Below are 20,460 nucleotides of genomic sequence, written 5' to 3'. Positions count from 1 at the left end.
GCTACATAAATTGTGAGTCTAGAAACGCAGTGGAATATTCTGGTCTACTTTCTCGGGTTTGGCTCCAGTACATTCCATAAATGCAAAAAAACTAATAGGCCAAATGACAATGAATATTCAATAATGTGGGTCCACTAAAGAGTTAAAAGCCATCTGAAAAATGTCAGGCGCTCTAATTAAAACGGCCGGCATAGTGACAGTGACGAGCGCTGAGTTTAATTTTCAACTCAAAGCTGCAAAAAAAATTCCTAAGAGGCAAAAGGAAAATGAACTTGAAAATGAAATTTTGACACAGTGCCATAATAATTACAATGCCATCAGTTTGAACACAGAAGGTTTAATGCACCATTTACACGTGGTAGAGAGCAGGTGCACATTTCTTTTACAGCAACTAACATTTTGAAAATACAAACAATTTTATGAATTCGATAATTTACGTCAGAACGGCTTTACGAACAGTTTACACAAAAATATGTTCTGCTCGTGTTTCATGACTGAGGCCCAATGCATATAGGCCTTTCTATTAACTTCATTTCTTAAACAAAAAGCACCAGGTTTGAACCTGGATCAAAATACTGAAACTGTAAGTTACTGTTATAACTGAAAATAAAATTCTTAATAAGTAATGCTTAAGGTAGTTCTATAATTTTTACTGTATAAAACATGTCTACTCAAGACCGTGCTGTTTTGGAGGCAGTACGTTTATCAGGCAAGTCCACCCTGGATAGGGCTACAGCAAAAGCAAAAGAAAAATTTGACCAGTTGTTAAACATCACACTTAACATCGCGGTGACTGGAAGGACAGGAACTGGGAAATCCTCCTTTGTAAATGTAATAAGACAACTAAGTGACGATGATGAAGGAGCCGCACCTACTGGTGTCACAGAAACTACAGTGGAGCCCGTCATGTATACACATCTTACAGCGCCAAATGTGAACATCTGGGACCTGCCTGGAATAGGAAGTCCAAATTTCAAAGCAAATAAATACCTTAAAGAGGTCAAATTTAAATCCTATGATTTTTTTATAATCCTTAACTCTGAGAGGTTCATGCAGAATGATATCATGCTGGCTAAAGAAATAAGAAAACAGAAGAAAAAAATTGTACTTTGTTCGTTCCAAGATTGACAATGACATTTCTTCAGAGCAAAAGAAAAAGGGATTTAATGAGCAGAGAGTCCTTGATGAAATAAGAAAGGAATGTCAAAAAAACTTGAAAGAAATGGAAGACTCCAAAGTTTTCCTGATATCATCTGCTAAATTCTGGAAGTATGATTTTGAAATGCTTAAAAACACACTCTCAGAAGAGCTTCCAGCCCATAAGCGATATGCTCTTCTACAAGCTTGGCCTGTGTGCTCCACTGCATGTCTTGAGAAGAAGATCATGTTATTTAAAGGTCTGTCCTGGGCCGTATCTCTTGTTTCTGCTGGTGTAGCAGTGGCCCCTGTGCCTGGTGTGTCAGTAGTATGTGATTCATCCATTGTGTTGCTTTTCCTTACAAGGTGCTATCATGCATTTGGATTGGATGGCAGATCACTGAAAGGCCTTTCAAAAAAAGTGGGCATATCCTTGCAGGAACATCGGGAAAAATCAAAATTTGTTGATGCCATCCAAAAAAAAAGCAATAACTGCAGTAAAACTCTCTTCTGCAGTTGTAACATTGGCTGTCGTTAAAGATATGTTGAGTCTTCTTCCAGGTGTGGGCAGTGCTGCTGCTGCAGGATTGTCCTTTGCATCTACTCAGTATATCTTAAGAGAAGGAGTAAATGAACTGGCAGCAACTGCTCGAGAAATCACAAGAATTGCTGGGCTGGACAAAATGTAATAACTCCTAACGTGTCATTATCTTGAGAATGTAGATTAATTTTGTTTATAAAATTGATTTTCTGTAGAGCAATGGTTCTCACCTCCAGTCCTCAAGACCCATTGCTCTGCACATTTTGTATGAGTCTTTTATCTGACACACTCAGTTCAGTTAATGGATCTCCTCCTAACGAGCTGATGATCTGAATCAGGTGCATTAAATAAGGGAGACAGACCAGTGGGTCCTGAGGACTGGAGTTGAGAACCACTGCTGTAGAGCAAGTATGCTTTTTCTGCCTTTGACAAGGACTAAATCATAGGATGTTGTTTTTGTTAGATTGTTCTTTTGATGTTGAATTTGGGATAGATATTACAGATGTCTTAATAATTCTTAAGGAATAATTCTAATATGCATGTAAACAGTATGTATAACTTTAATTAGTTTTAAATAATGAAATGTTTATACCCCTGTTGAGTAAAAAAAAAACAGCATATGCTGGTTAGGTAGGTTTTGATGCTGGTATGCTGGTTTAAACTGGTCCTTTGCTAGTTTATGATGGTCTTTGACCATCAACATGACTAGCATTAACCAGCAAAGGACCAGCATTAACCAGCAAAGGACCAACATAAACCAGCTAAGGACTAGCATAAACTAGCTAAGGACTAGCATTAACCAGCTAAGGACCAGCATTAACCAGCGTCAAAACCTACCTAACCAGCATATGCTGTTTTTTTCAACAGGGATAAATGAATGAAGAATATATGTATATGCACATTTTAATAATTATACAGTACCTTGAGTATCTTGACCAATCAGAGTTAAGATAACAATGTTGTTGCTGCATTGATGTGTATATATATATATATATATATATATATTTTTTTTTTAATACTGTTGGCCTAGTGTCAAATTAACATCAATGGTATCACATCATTCTATTCATGTTAGAAAACCTATAAACAGCAAGAAGTAGAAAAAAAATAATGAATGAAAAAAGAAGTAATCAACGGCAAATAAAAAAGTAATGTATGTATGTAATTGTTAACACAACAATAAATAAAAAAGGTCACACTGTTAGCAAACAGAAGAGGTAACTTCAAAGGTAACTTTTACACAAAGGTGTTTTATTCACAGGTCTTTTGACTAATCAGATTTAAAGTAACAAAATTGTCTTCTTTCTCATTTCCACTGACAACTTTTTTGCAGTAGTGGTTTTGGGGTTAGATTCACATAAATGCTCTGATTTATTGCTCAAATAAGTAAATAACTACATAAATACATTTTTCTCATGGCTATGTGTTTTATACGCTAACAAACCTGCTTGACCATAGTAACCGGGGAAGAAATTATTCAATTAACACATTATTAAATTATTATATTAACCATAGGCGATGCTGTCTATGCGAATGCTGTCTACATCGCGTGTTATGCTATATGACTGGGATTTTTTAAAAGTTTAAAGGTTAAATTTAACATATATTTCATTTTATTTCAGTTGATTAATAGAATATAATTATACTACTATTTAGGCTACTATTGTCACACTCACGCAACACAAGGGGATAGAGGAGACAAGAGATGAGTGGCAATTCTATTCAACAATTTATTAAACAACGTCTTATTTAAAAGACAAAGCATCAAACAGAGAAAGAGATTCTTAACTGAATGCTTAGGTAGACTGTTGAAGTCCAAAAGTCCAGTGTGAGAGCCACGCCACAACATCAGAGGAAGGAGTCAGATTCAGCATGTGAACGGTAGACCAGACAATGAGCAATTGGCAGAGTGTCTATTTATAGGGCGTGGCTCAACGAGGAACAGGTGATGCGAGTTAGAATTCGGGTGACTGTGAACGAGTGGGTGGTGCTACCGGAGGTGTGGCAGATGAGGGTGGCTGTGGTGAATGCAACTATATAGTGTTTTCATGAAGAATGAATCATTCACATAGTTTCATTTGTAAATGAAAACATGTTCAATATTCGTCACACATGGGCATAATTGTTAGGCATTTACAAAATATAACCCTAACCAGTTATTTAAAAAAATATAAAAATAATAATGTCACACCACTTTGGACTGTCTGTGTTGGTTTCTCTAACATGTGCCCATTGTCACACCCATTGACTACCCAAAAACCCTAATTGACAGACAAAACATCTAGTTTACGTAGGTAACCCACATTCCCTGAAGGAGGGAATGGAGACGTTACATATGGGAACTCGCTAGAGAGACCTATCACCTCTGAGCTAAAGAGAAAAGCCCAATAGGAATTGGCCAGTGAGATTTGTTTGCACAGCCACTCCTCCGTATATACGGTTAAATAAGATGGCAGTGTGCACTCACTCATTCAGGTTTTTGTTGAAGAGCCAAGCCAGAGCCCAGCGTACAGCGCAGCTCAGGATTGTGGCAAGGGGATGTAACGTCTTTGTTCCCTCCATCAGGGAACTTGGGTTACCTACATAACCTAGACGTTCCCCTTCAGTCGTTTACTACGACGTTACATATGGGAACTAACCCATGGAAAACACCACGATCCTGAAGCCGCATTACGCAAGAGGACCAAATGCTGGCAATCAAGCATGTCAGGACAAATGGGCTCAACACGTAACCTGCCCGACGCCCTGTAGGCCAGATAGGGGCCCACCAAAGGTGCCAGTTACTTTGAACTGAAGCAGACCGTCGGGGGTTGGAGCACATGTGGTTAGACATGCGGAATAGTGAAAAAATTACATATATTCTAGCTATAGACATAAGAGGGGAACACGGCCTTCTTGATGACCATGGATACTGAGACATGGTGTCACAACCAGCTGGGGGAAGGAAACCCAGCCGGAACACAGACAAGACTACTCCACCTAGTCCAGACTGCGGGACATGAAGGAGCCAGAGTTCACACAGGGGCTGTTTGCCAGGGCATCCCTGCTGAGGGGGGCCTCGTTGAGGGAGTAAAAGAGCCGGCAGTGGGAGGACTCCCGAGAGGCAAACAGATCTATCTGAGCCTCCCCGAATTGACTCCAAATCAGCTGGACCGTCTGGGGATGAAGTCACCATTCTCCAGGAAGAGTGAGCTGTCGTGACAGCAAGTCTGCTGCACGATTGAGCTCTCCTGGAATATGTACGGCATGCAGCGACTTGAGCCCCGTCTGACACCAGAGGAGCAGATGGCGGGCGAGTTGCGACATGCGACGGGAGCGTAGACCCCCCTGGTGGTTGATGTATGCTACAGTGGCAGTGTTGTCTGAGCGGACAAGCACATGCTTGTCGCGCAGCATCGGAAGAAACCGACGCAGCGCAAGAAGTACTGCTAACAACTCCAGGCAGTTGATATGCCATTGCAGTCTGGAAGGGAGCGCAGCTTTGCCGCAGCACCCGCCCCCAGAAACCAATTGTCCAGCCTCAAGAGATCGGGTGAAGGTATTTTCGGCATCCCCAGCCCGATCCCCATTGCAGCCCGGAGAAGCATAGCCGACAATTCGGCGTCCGCCTCGGACGTGGCAGCAACCGCAGAGGGGTGCTGTCCAGCCGAGACGTCCTTCTCTGTTGTCGAACGCTCCCTCTCTGTTGCAGCGATTGACATCCTGTCTTCCTCGGGTGCCCCAAAGGAGACGCTAGGCCCGCTGGGCAGGGGAGCAGCCTGCTTTGGAAGCACTACTGGGCTCCGTTGTGACACGGTTGTGGGGGATTACCCGGCGGAGCATTCCGAACTGTCACAGTGAGATCCCCCAAGCGCCTAGCCGAGGCAGTTGAGAGGCCTTTACGGCTCGCCGAACTGACCCGGGTAGATGACGAGGGGAGCCGTCTCGTGAACGAGAGGCGGGACCTCAGCGTAACCATGGTCATGCGCTCGCAGTGAGTGCATAAACCATCCACCGTGCCGTTTTAAGCCCAGGCACGTAAGGAAGTGATCGTGGCCATCAAGAGAGGTGAGGAAGCTACCACACCCAGAAGTACACGGTCGGAAAGACATCCCTAAGAATATCTGTTGATGACTGTGTAGAAATTTGCTCTTTTATGAAGCCTGGTTCGCCCAGGGAGTGACGCGGGGAGTGGTGCTCTCAAGCGAAAAGCCTTTAAAAAGGCTCGCAGGCGTTGATCAGCTGATGGCAGCGGCGACGGCGGTGGAACTCCTTCCACGCAGCAGTGCAGCAGCAGAAACAGCCGGAATAGAGAGCGTAGTTTCTTTGTGTAGAAATCTGTAGACTCAGCGATAAGAGGCGAGGCTCTAAAGCAGAAATCTGAATGAGTGCACGCCACCATCTTATATACCCGTATGTACGGGGGAGTGGCTGTGTATGCAAATCTCACTCGCCAATTCCTATTGGCCTTTTCTCTTTAGTTCAGAGGTCATAGGTCTCTCTAGTGTGTCACGATCGGCTTTGCCTCGCTGTTGGGCAGCTTGTCGTTTTGTCTGTGCCTTACGGTTGCTGTCTGTCTTTCTTAGACCTACAGGTGGAGCTGTAACCTTGCTGGGCGGGTTAATTGAGGCCTTGAGACGAAGAACCATACAAGTCCATATTTTCAAATTTTGAGTAATAAGATTTTTTTCATTTGGATTGTGAACATTATATTATATATTTTTATTTTACTTGAAAATAGACAACAAAAGCTTCTCAATTCTAAGGAGATAACATTTTTCAGTGTCAGTATTAAAAATCAAAAGTTATTGTGATTTATATTTCTGAAATGTGGAAGAACGGTATATGTCCAGTTAGTGTGGAATAACAGTATAACTCCAGTTCATCATATCACTTTAAACCACTAAAGATCTGATTCCTTTATCTTAGTTTTAATACAGTAACAGAAACTTCAGGTTAATATTAAGCATTTCTTTCTAGTTTATTATTATTATTATTATTATAATTATTTAAAAACAGAAAATACAGTATGAACAATGTATAATACATAGACATTCTTACAGTACAGGCAATAACAATGAATTATTAACAAAAAACAATAAATAAATAAATAAATAAATACAATGCAGACATACATCATAGCTAAATATTATTCAACATATCACAAGATATATCATAATTTTCTCAACTTTCATTTCGACCTATTCATGACTAATCTATAGTAGACGCCCAGTAGGCTAGGCTACACGCAAATATGACTGTAACAAGTTAGTCAGATAGAATATCTTTGATCACTTCTTGTATGTTTAGATAGCTCCAATAGTGCACCTTGTCGTTTATTTAGAAAAGCTGGCGCAGCGCACCTGTGTATATACTACTTCAAACTGTTCTCGCGCTCCGTCATCTCACGATATAAATAAATATATAAACAAATAAACTCTGCTTGCCGTACTTTACACAGGACTGGCGGGAAATATGAAAGAATACAGCTTTATTATATATGGTCTGTGGTTTATTTTGATAGGTTAACTGTTTATGCAGTGTTTAGCGCGTTCAGAGAGAGAGAGAGAGAGAGAGATCACATCACATATATGGTTCTTCCACTCAGCAGTTTGGGTGGATTTTTCCCTGGTTTTTGTTCTCCTTTTCAAGTCAAATATGGTTTTCCAGCATCCCTCAAAGCCTTCCTTACTCTGTCCTTCCATTTGGTCATGTCGGCTCTCTTTTTTTTGCGGAGGTTTTGCCTTTTAAAGTCAGAAGCGGACATGACAGCAAGCGGCATCTCCATGCTTCTTTGTGGACATAAACGGTTTTTCCACGTGACGCTATTTTAACGTTTAAAATGCGGACTCTTGGTCGCGCAAAAATATCCCCAAACTGTTTCTGTATACAAAGTTCACACATACAATTAATGTCACATGGTTATCTCATTTTTTGTTTTTTTGGACTTATACAGTTGTTCGTCGCATACACTCAACTGATGACCTGTTAAAAAGAGACCTTCCTGTTGGCTCGCGGGGCTCTTTCTCCTGCTCGGGCCGTCTGTCTGTGCTGCAGGCTGCAGTCTCGCTCCTCGTTCTTACCTCCGCTCACCACACGTTTTATTTTATTGATGAACACTACACTTCTGGTTAACCATTACATTTATTGATACCTTTTTATTTAGTTAATAAACATTCTTTGTTCAGTGTAGTAATCGGTGTGGTCTCCCTTTTATGTTACGATCACTGTACGAGCTAAGTGGTCTTAACAAGTGAGATCCCATATATAATGTTGTTGTAAACGACTGAAGGGGAATCATTTTAATCACATCTGGAGGCAAGTGATCTATAAAAAGAGACCATACATTCTGAAAGCTCTGTATATTACCCCTAAGCCACTCATGTTGCAAAACCACAAAAATGTCTTATACCATTGTGTGACAGAGGAGGGAGTGTTTCTTATCCATTAATAAGGAATGCATTTCCTTGCCACAAGTAGCAGTTTATCTAACAATCTGTAACTTTTGCATCAAGTGTCAGTGGATCTAACACAAGTAGATCTAACACTTTTCATAGCGTCCTGCCAGTCATCGTCTATATAAGCATTACATAGATCTACCTCCCATTTCCGAGCCACTGTGTTCAAGAGTCCAGAGACATTAAAATATAAAAATGAATAAAATATAAGCTTGATTAGCTGCTTCAGGTGTGTTTAATTGGGTCTGGAGCTAAAATCTGTAGGACACCGGCCCTCCAGGACTGAGTTTGGGCACCCCTGGGTTAAAACAATGTTAAGATACTGACAAACAGTAGTGGTTCCTTGGACTCGGACGGACTCGACTCGGACTCGGCCCTTTGGGACTCGGACTTGAGTCCGACTCGGCCCATTTTGGACTCGGACTCGTCTCAGACTCGATTGGTAAAAGACTCGGACTCGACTCGGACTAGACTTAGGTGGACTCAAACCCAACACTATGAACTACATATGTGTCTATGTTTGTGCAAATCGTTCCAATGCAGCTTCACCCACAGCAGAAGTGAGTATAAGGCTTTTTTATGCATTTGTTGGCAAGTTTCGCCGATAAATTCGGCTAAAGTAAACATTACAACTCATCATCCCACAGCAGAGAGGGGCGGGGCAAGCAGAGCTCATTTGCATTTAAAGGGACCATGAATTAAAATGACTTGATTTTTTGCAGAGCTGATTTTGACAAGGTAAAAGGGTTTTGTTTTGGTTTTTTTACACTACTATTGAGAATTTTTAACCAAAGTATATTATAGACTTTTTATTAAGACCCTAAAGAATCATATGAACTTGTGGAAAATGGGCATCTGATGACCCCTTAAATATAATGTAATATAACATAACATAATATAATGTAATACATAGAACTGGTACATTTAAAAATATATATATATTGCATCAGGATCTCAAGCAAGTTGGCATTTTCAAACACAACTGCACAACTATTTATTTAAACAAAAATAATCTTGAACAAAGCAGAACTAATGATTTGCCAAAGCATAAAGCAACACAAAACATAAACAGTTAACTGTATAAATCAGGCATTTATACATTGATTTTTCTTAAGTACATAACATTACGTGAGTATTCATAAGTTGTTTTATTTGCGGTATAAATGCTTAGTCCCTTCATTATTGTTAGCACACACGTCTCAGTCTAAATGGTCAATTTTATGATAAAACACAAACAATAAATGTGTTTTTTTATGCTCTTTAATTTGTATTTGAGATAACTATGTTCACCTCAGATCAAGCAGAATCAATGATCTTTTCCTTTTTAATATTTGCAGCATGAAATAAACATGGAAAAATATTTGAATACATTTAAAATAAAATTAATAAACAGGATGTCTCATACTAATTGTCACAGAATCACCTGGCTCCACCCTCAATCAGCCCACGCAGCCATCTATTCGCTCACTGTCACCCGATTACTAATTATACTCACCTGTGCATCGCCACCACTACTATACATAAAGAGCACACTCACCCTCACTCGTCGTCCGGTCTCCTCTGCGATCACATGCTGATATTCCCTTCTGGACTCTCTGCAAGACAGAAAATTACTTACCTTCGTCGTCTTCGTCCTGGTGTCCCGTCATCCTCCATTGTCCTCGATCCTCTCCTCTATCGATCGATCATCTGCAACTCTAAGGAAAGTGGACTATCAGTGAATCTGTGTTCTTTGTGTGTGTGTGTGCAACACTACGTCTGCTTACCAGTTTTCACTGCTATTACCAACCTGTCAAATAAACTCATCTGTTTGATTTTACTCCGTCGTCTTCTTTTTTGTGTACCCCCTGACACTAATGTTATAAATGGTAATTATAGTGTTTTGGGATTACGATGACACTGTATGATTTTATATTTTTTTTTTTGTAAATTGTGTTAACCAGTGTATTGAATACAATAAATAGTAACTACTTAACAGATTAAGAATTTAGAAAATTATGACTTTATAAAAACACATTTCAAAAATAAAACTAAAGATGCACTGGTCAACCTGCAACCAATTGGAAACAGCCAGATTCTGCTTCTATCACGTGACCAGAAATGGGTGTTTTCTGGTTGGTTTCTGTTTTATTTCATACCTGATGCTCCTAACTTGCCTTGTATAATTTTTAGTATTCTATTTGCTTTATCAGTGCTTTAAACTGTGGAAATAACTGTGAAAAGATTATAAAGATATGAAAGTAAATCTACTGGTTATTGAAGAATCATTAAAAAAAAATATTTTGAATTTTACTTTATCATACACTCCTTTTAACTTTACGCTTTTTTTTTTTAATTTTATTTATTTTTTTTTTTTAAATCACAGTTGTCACTATTTGCATTTTAATCTAATTTGTATCTGGTATAAATGGTTTCTGCACTCAAACATTAAACTCTTTAGTAGTTTCCTGATATTTTTAGCATATCCACTAATGCACTCAACTGAATTAATTCTGATGTAATCTATTATTTGCATATAATTTATTCTATGAACATTTCAATGCACTTCCATAATTTTAATACGAGCGGGACTTTTATTTTGCCGTGGCGATGTGACGTCACAAGGCTGCGCCGCTCTCCTGCATCTGTTTTGATTAGCCTTTTTCACGGTCTGTGTTCCGAAACCGGAAGCGTCAAATAGTTGTGTAAATTAACTTCCGCTGTAGCCTGTATGAATAGTAGTGCCCATAGCACGGGGTGGTTATAATTTATTAATAAACAATTCATCATAGATGTTTAATCAAAACATATTAAACACAGTTTCCGATCATTAATTGGGGATGAAGAAACGAGGAAATGTCCTGATATTCCAACGCACATTTCATGATTTAAATTGCACAAGCTGCGTATGCACAATACTTCAGAGACAGACCAGGTTATTTAAAAAAAATGCAAGAATAGCATACAAACACATCACATTAAAGAGTAATAAAATCGGACAAGCTTATCTCATTAAACATTAACCACGACTAGACTGTACAAATTAAACAGAAATAATCTTAGCATTGCTTTAGTGCACTTGCTTTGCTTTTCCATACAGTCGTCGCATATTAGATCAAATTGGAGTTGTTCAAATAAATGTATATATTTCATCCCAAAGTTATGAGATTATGTATGGTAGGGGATTGTCTAAGGTTGAATAGATAATTTTAACTGATAATTTGCCCGCGGCTGCACGTTACTTCTGGAGAAATACTCGGAATATACACAGTTTAATTCTATTTTTAATGTTATTGTTTTTATTATTGCGCAACGCAATACTGTTATCATAATAAACACCTGTTGAACGTCAATTTTATTGCTCTTTAATATGATGTGTTTGTATGCTATTCATGTCAAGCTGGTCTGTCTCTGAAGTATTGTGCATACGCAGCTTGTGCGCTCCCACTTAAATCATGAAATGTGCGTCGGAATATCAGGACAACATTTTTCCTCGTTTCGTCATAGCTGATTATTGATTGGAAACTGTGTTTAATGTGTTTTGATGAAACATCTATGATGAATTGTTCATTAATAAATCACAACCATCCCGTGCTATGGGCACTACCATTCATACAGGCTACAGCGGAAGTTATTTTATACAACTATTTGAAGCTTCCGGGTTCTGAATGCGCACCGTGAAAAAGGCTAATTGTCTATGTACAGTACTCCCTGAGCTAGTCGCAGCCAAAGCCGTATCTAAGGCCCTCATCCTTACTATCCTCTATCAAAGTTTGGATGTGTGTCTCTAGTTTTGAAATCTTCTGTCAGCCTAACTGACAGAAACAACAATAGCAGGAGAAGAAGCCATTACTCACCGTGATTGTAGAACAATTCCAACTTACCACTGTTGTTTGATGAACTTGTGAAGAACAGAGCAGGGGGAGAAACAATGAAGCGAGAAAAAAAAAAAGTAGAATAGAAACGTGAATGAAAAAGTGAATGACAAGCTAACCGGCTAACGGAATGCTAAAGCGCTACACTCGTTATTATAGAATAAAACTGACCAGTCAGATTAGTCAGGTTGATTTGATGGATAATATCAGAAATTTAGTTTGAATTAAGCTATGGGCGGCACAGTGGTTCAGTGGGTAGCACTGTTGCCTCACAGTGAAGGTCCCTGGTCCGAGTCCCGGCTGAGCCAGGATGCCTTTCTGTTTGGAAGTTTGCATGTTCTCCCCGTGTCTGCGTGGGTTTCCTCCAGGTGCTCCGGTTTCCCCAACAATCCAAAGACATGCAGTATAGGTGAATTAGACAGTCTAAATAGGCCGTAGTGAGTGAATGACTGAGTGAGTGTCTCAGCACTGGGGTTGCACGGCGTAAAATCTGTCAAATCAGCTGTGCGGATCACGGTTTTGTTGTGTTCAGAGAGATGATATTGTCCGTTTGCATAGTCCAGCGGTGTAGCATGGTGTTGTGTTGTTTTTTTTTTGTTGAGTCATCTGTAAGTCGTGGCAAGGCAACACTAATTGCAAAATACAGACTGTGAGGAGTTGCTTGAGAGATTAAAGTTATTTGTTCTTTCATTCATTGGATGATTAGCAATGGAGATGCTCCACTTGCAATATCATTTGTTCCATGTGGAGTAGTACCACTGCATTGTTGGGTATTCCCTAAAAGTGGTATACGTGTTGTTTAGTACATCTGTCAAGAGTAGATTCTGGGTGTACCCAGCATTTTGCAGCTGGTAGATATTCCTCAATACCTTGACAAATGGAGAAGAAAAAAATGTGTTATAGAATGTAAAATGAAACAAGATTTCATTGTATTATGTTCAGAGCTCTACAGTGTGACCAATTCAGTCGCATTTGCAGTTGAAATTGTGTGCGACTATGAAAAAATATTTGGGAGGACCAGTGCGACTGACCCTATCAGCATATTTGTGTTTGTGTTTGAGGAGTTTCAGTGTTTTCTAGTTACAAAGTGTTTTTGCAGTGTATAGTAATGTATCAGACCCAGGGTTCGTACCACTGATCTCTATATAATGACTGGATCGCTCATTGTGTTCTAAACTGCCGTCAGGCAGTGAAGCCACCGGAAGTGTTCGATCCGCCATCTTACTATTCCCTACCGGCAGAGAGTTCCATTGACTCACAGCCAAACCGCTGACCTAAAATCACCAGATTTTAAGCGTATCAGTCACACAGGACTAGTTTTTATAATAGGTGTAACGTTATGTAAATAAATTTTTACTTAAAATGTTATTTGCGACGTTTATTGTCTTTTCTGCGACGTTTATTGTCTGCGCACTTGTCGACACAGTTAACTGATCCAACACAAAATATATTTCTTTATGTAAGGAATTATGCAGGACATATTAAACAGGAACGTATATCTGGTATGTGAAATTGATTTGAATGTACAATAAACAATACACAAGCCTCTTACGATATTGCTCTATGCTGTATTGAAATTCAAATCTTGAAAAACTTGATGTATTTAAATCCATACTCATTAGTCCAAGTTATGATGTGCATATTTTAATGTCCCTAATTGAGAAACATCAATTTCAAACTCTTAAAGATCGGGCAAATTCTATTATATTAAGTGCCTTACATTATCTGACTATAACTCAGATACTGATTTTACCCAATTTTAATGAAAATAGTCTGAAACAAAGTCACAGCTGAGCCGCATCTCTTTCAAACACAGCTGTGTTCCGTTTATGAATGAACGTGCGTTTTTAAACGAGTCATTGATTCAATTACACATTCGTAAAGAGAGTCGCTTGCTTCATTTTTGAATGATTCAGTGACAAAATACCGCCATCTGCTGACAGTTTTAGTTTCATTTTCATTTTATCTTTTATTATTTTATTTAAATCATTTGATATGTCTATATTCAGAATGTTCTATATGACATTTTTGTATTATTAACGTATTATTAACATTTATCTCAACATGAATGGTATGTAGGCTGAATTAAGAAACATTTAAATCATTACCTGCTTTAAAATCATGTGAACAAAATAATTTTTGAAACATGCATTTAGCCTGTACGAATAAAAACACTATAACAAAACAGCATAAACAGTGATTAACTGTAAGGCAAATTATATGTATACAAAGCATAAATGTTTATTCAGATTTCAGAATGAGTATTTTGTCATTTGTAAACATGGTGAACGTCCGATGTTTATCATGCTCATCTGATGTTCGCTCCTGTAGTGTATATGAACGTAACTTTTTAATAAGCAGAGGGAATTCCGGACATTAAACAAATAAACGTTTACATGCTTAGGACGTTTGCGTTGTGAGAATGTACACTGAGACGTCAGATATGAAAACGCTGACTTGTTAGGTGTTGTTTTCCCATTAAAGTCGTATAATTTCCTATTCATTCAATAGAATGTTTGCGAGGACTAGGGAATAGCAATATGGCGGCGCAGTGGCTTCATTCATTTTATGACGTCATGAGCAATCCAGTTCACTATTATAGATCAGTGGTTCGTACAGATATTGAAAAATGAACTTCCAGGACCTTTAAGGACTTTAAGCACTTCTTTTCTTTTCTTATTTTTAAGAAATTAAATCAGAGATCTCACTTATCAAAATGTCTTTCTTTCAGATTCAAAATTCTAATATAGCAATTTTGCATTGCTACAGATGGTGCCACCATTCGGTTTTCACTCTACTCAGACAAATGCAACCAGACCTACGGCTTATTCGCTGCGTTTGCCATTCACTTGACATTGTTGCACATAAAGCAATGCAGCTTCTTCTGAGCAACATAGACTACATGGCTAAAGAAACCTACAACTGGTTCACTCATTCAGCAAAGCGGCAGTATGACTACAAAAATATATATGTCACTATAAATAACAGGGGCTGCCCTTTGAAATTAATAAGTCCAAGCTGTACCCGTTGGCTTGTGATGGCAGACTGCATTTGTTTGTGTTCTAAGCAATAAACAAGCAGGAGCTGATCTAAACTGTGTCTTTATTGATGGCAGTCTCAACATCAACTGCCTGTGAACCAGCACAACAGTGTCACCACCGGATACAGGTCACATATGGTATTACACCGTGTAACATCTCCCTTTCTTTCGAAAATCGCTCAACTACACAAAGAACCACCAAACCCAAACTCAACATAAACAGCAGGTTACCAAATAACGTATTGTTATTATTTAACTTTTTTTTTTTTTTTGCATCCTACTATTTGAACTGTCCTACTGATTCTAGCCTCAGTCCCTAGAACTCATAAGTCAAGTCTCTGTGGTGGCCGTGATTGACGACCGCTGCGAGTGATGATCGGCGCTCCCAGTGGTTTGTTGGCCACTGTCAGTCTATCCTGAACTTGCTCTGGCTCACAGTCTGTAATATCCGACGTGTTCTTCTCTCTGATTACCGTTTCACTGCAGCCGGTTGCATCTTGGCTGTTCTCCTGTGATTCTGCCTCTGGGTGATTAAACTGATCAAAACGCTCAGCCCTCCGCAAGTCAACACGGTTGCGCCTGTACAATGTCCCGTCCACATCCACGACATAAGATCGTGGATTCACCTTTCCTAAACACTGGCCTCTCGGTGTCCCGTCCTAAGTCTACGGGACATGAGTCGTTGTGCGGGACTGCTGTCTAACCCCTCTGTGGGCATGTTTCGCCAGTGTAGAATCGCAAGCCATGGATCTGACCCATCGAGTTTTGCTCTCTTACATAGGGATTTCACGATTTTCACTGCAGACTCAGCCTTTCCATTAGACTGTGGGTGCTGGGGTGAGGATGTTACATGAACGAACCCCCACTGTCTCGCAAAACTTCTGAATGGTTCACAAGCGAATTGCGGTCCGTTGTCAGTGATCACCTGATCCGGCTGCCCGTAACGTGCAAACTGAACTTTGCAGTGCGTAATGACCGTGTCTGCTGTCAAATCTGGTAACTGATCGATTTCCCAGTAATCCGAGTAGTGGTCCACTATGATAAGAAATTCTTTACCACCGTACGCATACAGGTCCATACTCACAATTTGCCAGGGGCGGACAGGGATCTCATGAGACATCATCGTTTCCTTTTGTTGCTTGTGCGCGTACTCATTAGATGCAGCGCAGTTGGTCACATAATCCTTTATCTCGCTCCTCATATTAGGCCAGAACAGCGTTTCCGTCACCTGTCTGTAACAGGCCTCTCCTACAATATGAGTGGCGTGAATGCGAGTCAGCATTTCGGCTCTCAGTGCTTTTGGTATAATAACGCACTGACCTCTGAACAGCACGCCATTCTGAATGTTCAGTTCATCTCTGAATGGCCAGTACTCGCGCACCGAGAGCGACACATCGTCTTTGCGCTCCGGCCAGCCAGCCAACACGATATTTGCCAGCTCCTGCAATGTGCCGTCAGATTTCGTCTCATTTACAATTTTACGAAGACTGGCGTCTGTCACGTTGAGGTGTAGTGCTTGATCTACGACTGAAAACGTGGCCTCGGAGCTGTCCATGGTGTTCAGTCTGTAGTAGTAGTGCGGGCTCGTTGGGCGCCTGCTTGTGAAGCGCCGCTCTGCTCAGCGTGTCACTTATATACATCTCAGGGCCGGGCTTGTACACGACATTCAGGTTATAGTTTTGCAGTGGCAACATCATGCTTTGGAGACGTTTGGGAGCACTCAAGAGTGATTTTTTACAGATCGTCACGAGGGGCTTATGGTCGGTCTCAGCTGTGATTGACTCCCTGCCATAAAGGTAGTGATGAAACCTGTGACATGCGAATACTATGCTCAAGCATTCTTTCTCGATTTGGGCGTAGTTCTGTTCAGTACGAGTGACTGCACGAGAGGCAAATGCCACAGGTTGTCCCTGTTGCAGCAGACAACAGCCCAGACTGTTCTTGCTGGCGTCGCTTTGAATTGTCACTGGCTTGTCAATGTCATAGTATTTCAAAACGGGTGTGTCAGTAATCATACGTTTTATTTCTTGAACAGCCTCCTCATATTTGGGAAGCCAGTGCCACGCCACACCTTTGTCCAGCAGTCTGCGCAGAGGCTCACACACATCTGAGAGCCGTGGGAGAAATTTGGCCAGATATGTTACAAAGCCGATAAACCGTTGAACAGCTTTCACATCCTGAGGTGTCGGCATTGCCAGGACAGCTTTCGTTTTTTCGGGTCGATCCGTAAGCCTTCGGCTGATAATATGTGCCCATGAAAATGCACCGCTTTCAGTTTGAATTGTAGCTTTTTCTCGCTCAGTCGGAGCTTCACGGCTGTGCAACGTTCCGTTAGTGCGCAGAGATTTTTGTCATGATCTGACTCGGCTTCTGCGTCCGAGTCACCGCAGCCAACAACCAGTATGTCATTCACAATGGGCTCTATGCCTCGGAGTCCCATTAGCAGCTCGTGTTGCTTGCGTTGATAGATCTCGGGTGCCACCGAGACACCGAATGGCAGTTTGCACCATCTCATACGCCCCCATGGCGTCCAGAAAGTTGTCATTAAACTACTCTCATCGTCCAGTCTGCAGTGTAAAAAGGCATCCCGAACGTCCACCAGTGTAAATAGACGTGCCTTTGGTAGTTTAAACAGAATGTCCTCGAGCGTCGGCATGTGGTAATGTGATCTCTGCAGTGCCTGGTTGAGGTGCTTTGGATCTATGCAAATTCTCATTTTGAGAATTGTGAATTGTGAATTGAGAATTGTGGCTTAGCTACAACTACCATGTTGCTGATCCATGAAGTGGGTTCAGTGACGGATGTGCTTGTCAAGCTGTTCTTTCACTCTGGCTTTCAAGGCCACCGGTACGTTCCGTGGCGCGCATTGCACTGGCGACACGTTGCTGTCCAGCACAAATCGAACCTCTCCCGGGACAGACTCGACTGGATCATTAAACACATCCTTGTAATTACAAATCAGCTGTTGCTTCGTGAGGGGCGTGTCAGGACATTCTACAAGTTTGTGTAGCTCCTCCGGGATGGTAAAGTTCATGAGTCCTATCCGCTGGCATGTGTCACCCGAAAGTACACTGTAAAAAACAACCTATAGAATCTACTCAATAAAATGAGGTAAACTGAGGTAACTTTTTACACTCAGTTTGTTTGGGTAGATTCTATCCTATATGTCTGAGTAAAGAATACCTGAATTTATCAGCTAAGACAAACTAAAAAAAAGTAGGTAAAGTCTACACAGCAAAAAACCGAGTGTTAAATGAACTCTCCCGGGATTTTGAGTCCATACTCAAGAGTGTTAAAATGAACACTGAAGCAGTGTTAGAGTTAATGAGGTAATTAAGTGATTCATTGAGTGATGATTGACCATTATTAAAGACGCCTAATGTTAATAAGCAGAATCACCAAAAGGAGAAAATCTAATTTTGTAAGTCACCATTATAGTGGTGAGTGTTAGCATTAGCTTAGCTCTTTACCAGTAACTTCTTAATATTAGATTTTGTTTGGGTGTTGTAATTGAGTTATAACAGGCAAACAAACCAGAAGAAATGAGATTTTGTGGTTTTGAATATGCTTTGACAAAGTCATTAAGTAGCGATCAGAATAAGTGAGTGAGTATTTTGTTTATGTTGGTTTAATCAGACAGGTGTTTCTGAAATTTATTTGACCAGAAAACATTTAAACAATTTTTAGATTTAGACACACAGACATCAACAATCAGCATGAGAATCACAACAATGGTGACCAACAAAAACGTATGTTGTAGCCAATCAAAACTCATCCATATCTCCCATCATGCATTGTGGCATGAATAAATTATGAGCTGATGATTTCCGTGATGTTTAGAGTAGATCTGTTTCTGGATATGCTGTTTGTCACCATTTTTGAGATTCATATGCTGATTCATGATGTCTGTGTGTGCCTAAAAGAACAACCTTTGAAAGTTTTTTTGATCGGAGGAGTTGAAGTCCATTCAAAATGTAAAAAAAAAATTCAGGCTTTATTATTTTTTTGCTACTGTGAAACCACAAGGCAGTTGTAATAAATAAAGAATATATATAACTCTAAATGATTTCAATGGCTCAAATTAAGTTTATTTTTCAAACAGAATTATCACCATTGCATGACTTTTGCTCTTTGGCTTGTCTGGCTGGTTTAACTAAACAGTTGAACAAAAGCTAATGGTAAAAAGCTACGGGTCAAGAGCCCAACTAATGCTAACACTGACCACTATAATGGTGACTTAAACATGTCTTCAGGTGTCTTCAATAATTTTCAATCATCACTCAATGAATCACTTAATTACCTCATTAACTTTGACACTGCTTCAGTGTTCATGTTAACACTCAAATAAACTCCCGGGAGAGTTCATTTAACACTCGGCTTTTTGCTGTGTAGACTTTACCTTTTTTTTTTTTAGTTTGTCTTAGCTGATAAATTCAGGTATTCTTTACTCAGACATATAGGATAGAATCTACCCAAACAAACTGAGTGTAAGAAGTTACATCGGTTTACCTCATTTTATTGAGTAGATTCTATAGGTTGTTTTTTACAGTGTAGTGGCTCTTGATTGGCTTCTACTACCTCGAAGATCAACTTGTGTTTGGTGCCTTTTACCGTGCATTCTGTGTGAAATCTCCCTAGGGAAGGCATCGTCGCACCAGAATACAATTTCAGTTTTGTTGCACTCGGCTGCAGTAGTATAGTCCAGTTTCTCTTTGATTATTCTGCTCATAACGTTACAAGTAGCTCCTGTATCCAGCTGACAGGCCTGCTTTTGTTTGTTAATTGTTAGATTAACGAACCATCTTGGACCTGGACACCTTACAGTGTCAATGCATTCCTCAGCGGTGAAAAGCCGACTCTCACTGTATGGCGCTTGCTAATCCCGAGCATCATCCATCACTACGTTGACTCTGCCTGAACTGTAGGCTCTCTGTCGCAGCCTACACACTTTGGCGAAGCGATTCAATACACCACATGATGTCTTCCCATATGCGGGGCACAGTTCTCTGCCTTTTGTGTGACCTCTCCCACAATACTTGCAGAATACCGTCCGGAGCATTCTCTCGTTGTTATTTTGTTATATTTCCACGCTTTGTGACAAGGTCAACTCACGTTCGCGCAACAGGCGCCGCCTGGTGTTTTCATTAGCAATGCCCAAGACGAGTCTATCACGAATCATTTCGTCTTTGAGTTCTTTGTAGTCGCAAGTTGATGCTCGTTCCCGCAGCCTTCTGAGAAAACTGTCAATAGGCTCATCCACTTCTTGTTTGCAACACCCGAACATTTACCTTTCGTAGATCACGTTTTTCGCAGGCTTAAAGTAGGCTCCCAGGGCATCAAGTATGGCCTTCGGATTTTTAGCTTGTGCCTCGGTCAACACAATATTATGACTGCAGATGTGCCGACATTCGTTGCCCATAAGGCAGCGTAGTGCTGCCGCTCTCACCTCTT

At 40.3% G+C, this 20,460-nt stretch overlaps 1 pseudogene; it reads left to right on the top strand.

Annotated features, from left to right (window-relative positions):
• Positions 1-663: 663 nt before the first annotated feature.
• LOC127161688 (interferon-inducible GTPase 5-like) lies at positions 664-1,826 on the top strand (annotated as a pseudogene).
• The last annotated feature ends 18,634 nt before the right edge of the window (positions 1,827-20,460 follow it).

Source organism: Labeo rohita, unplaced genomic scaffold (assembly GCF_022985175.1).
Source record: "Labeo rohita strain BAU-BD-2019 unplaced genomic scaffold, IGBB_LRoh.1.0 scaffold_716, whole genome shotgun sequence".
NCBI lineage: Eukaryota > Metazoa > Chordata > Actinopteri > Cypriniformes > Cyprinidae > Labeo > Labeo rohita.
This window is presented reverse-complemented; position numbering and strand designations above follow the sequence as displayed.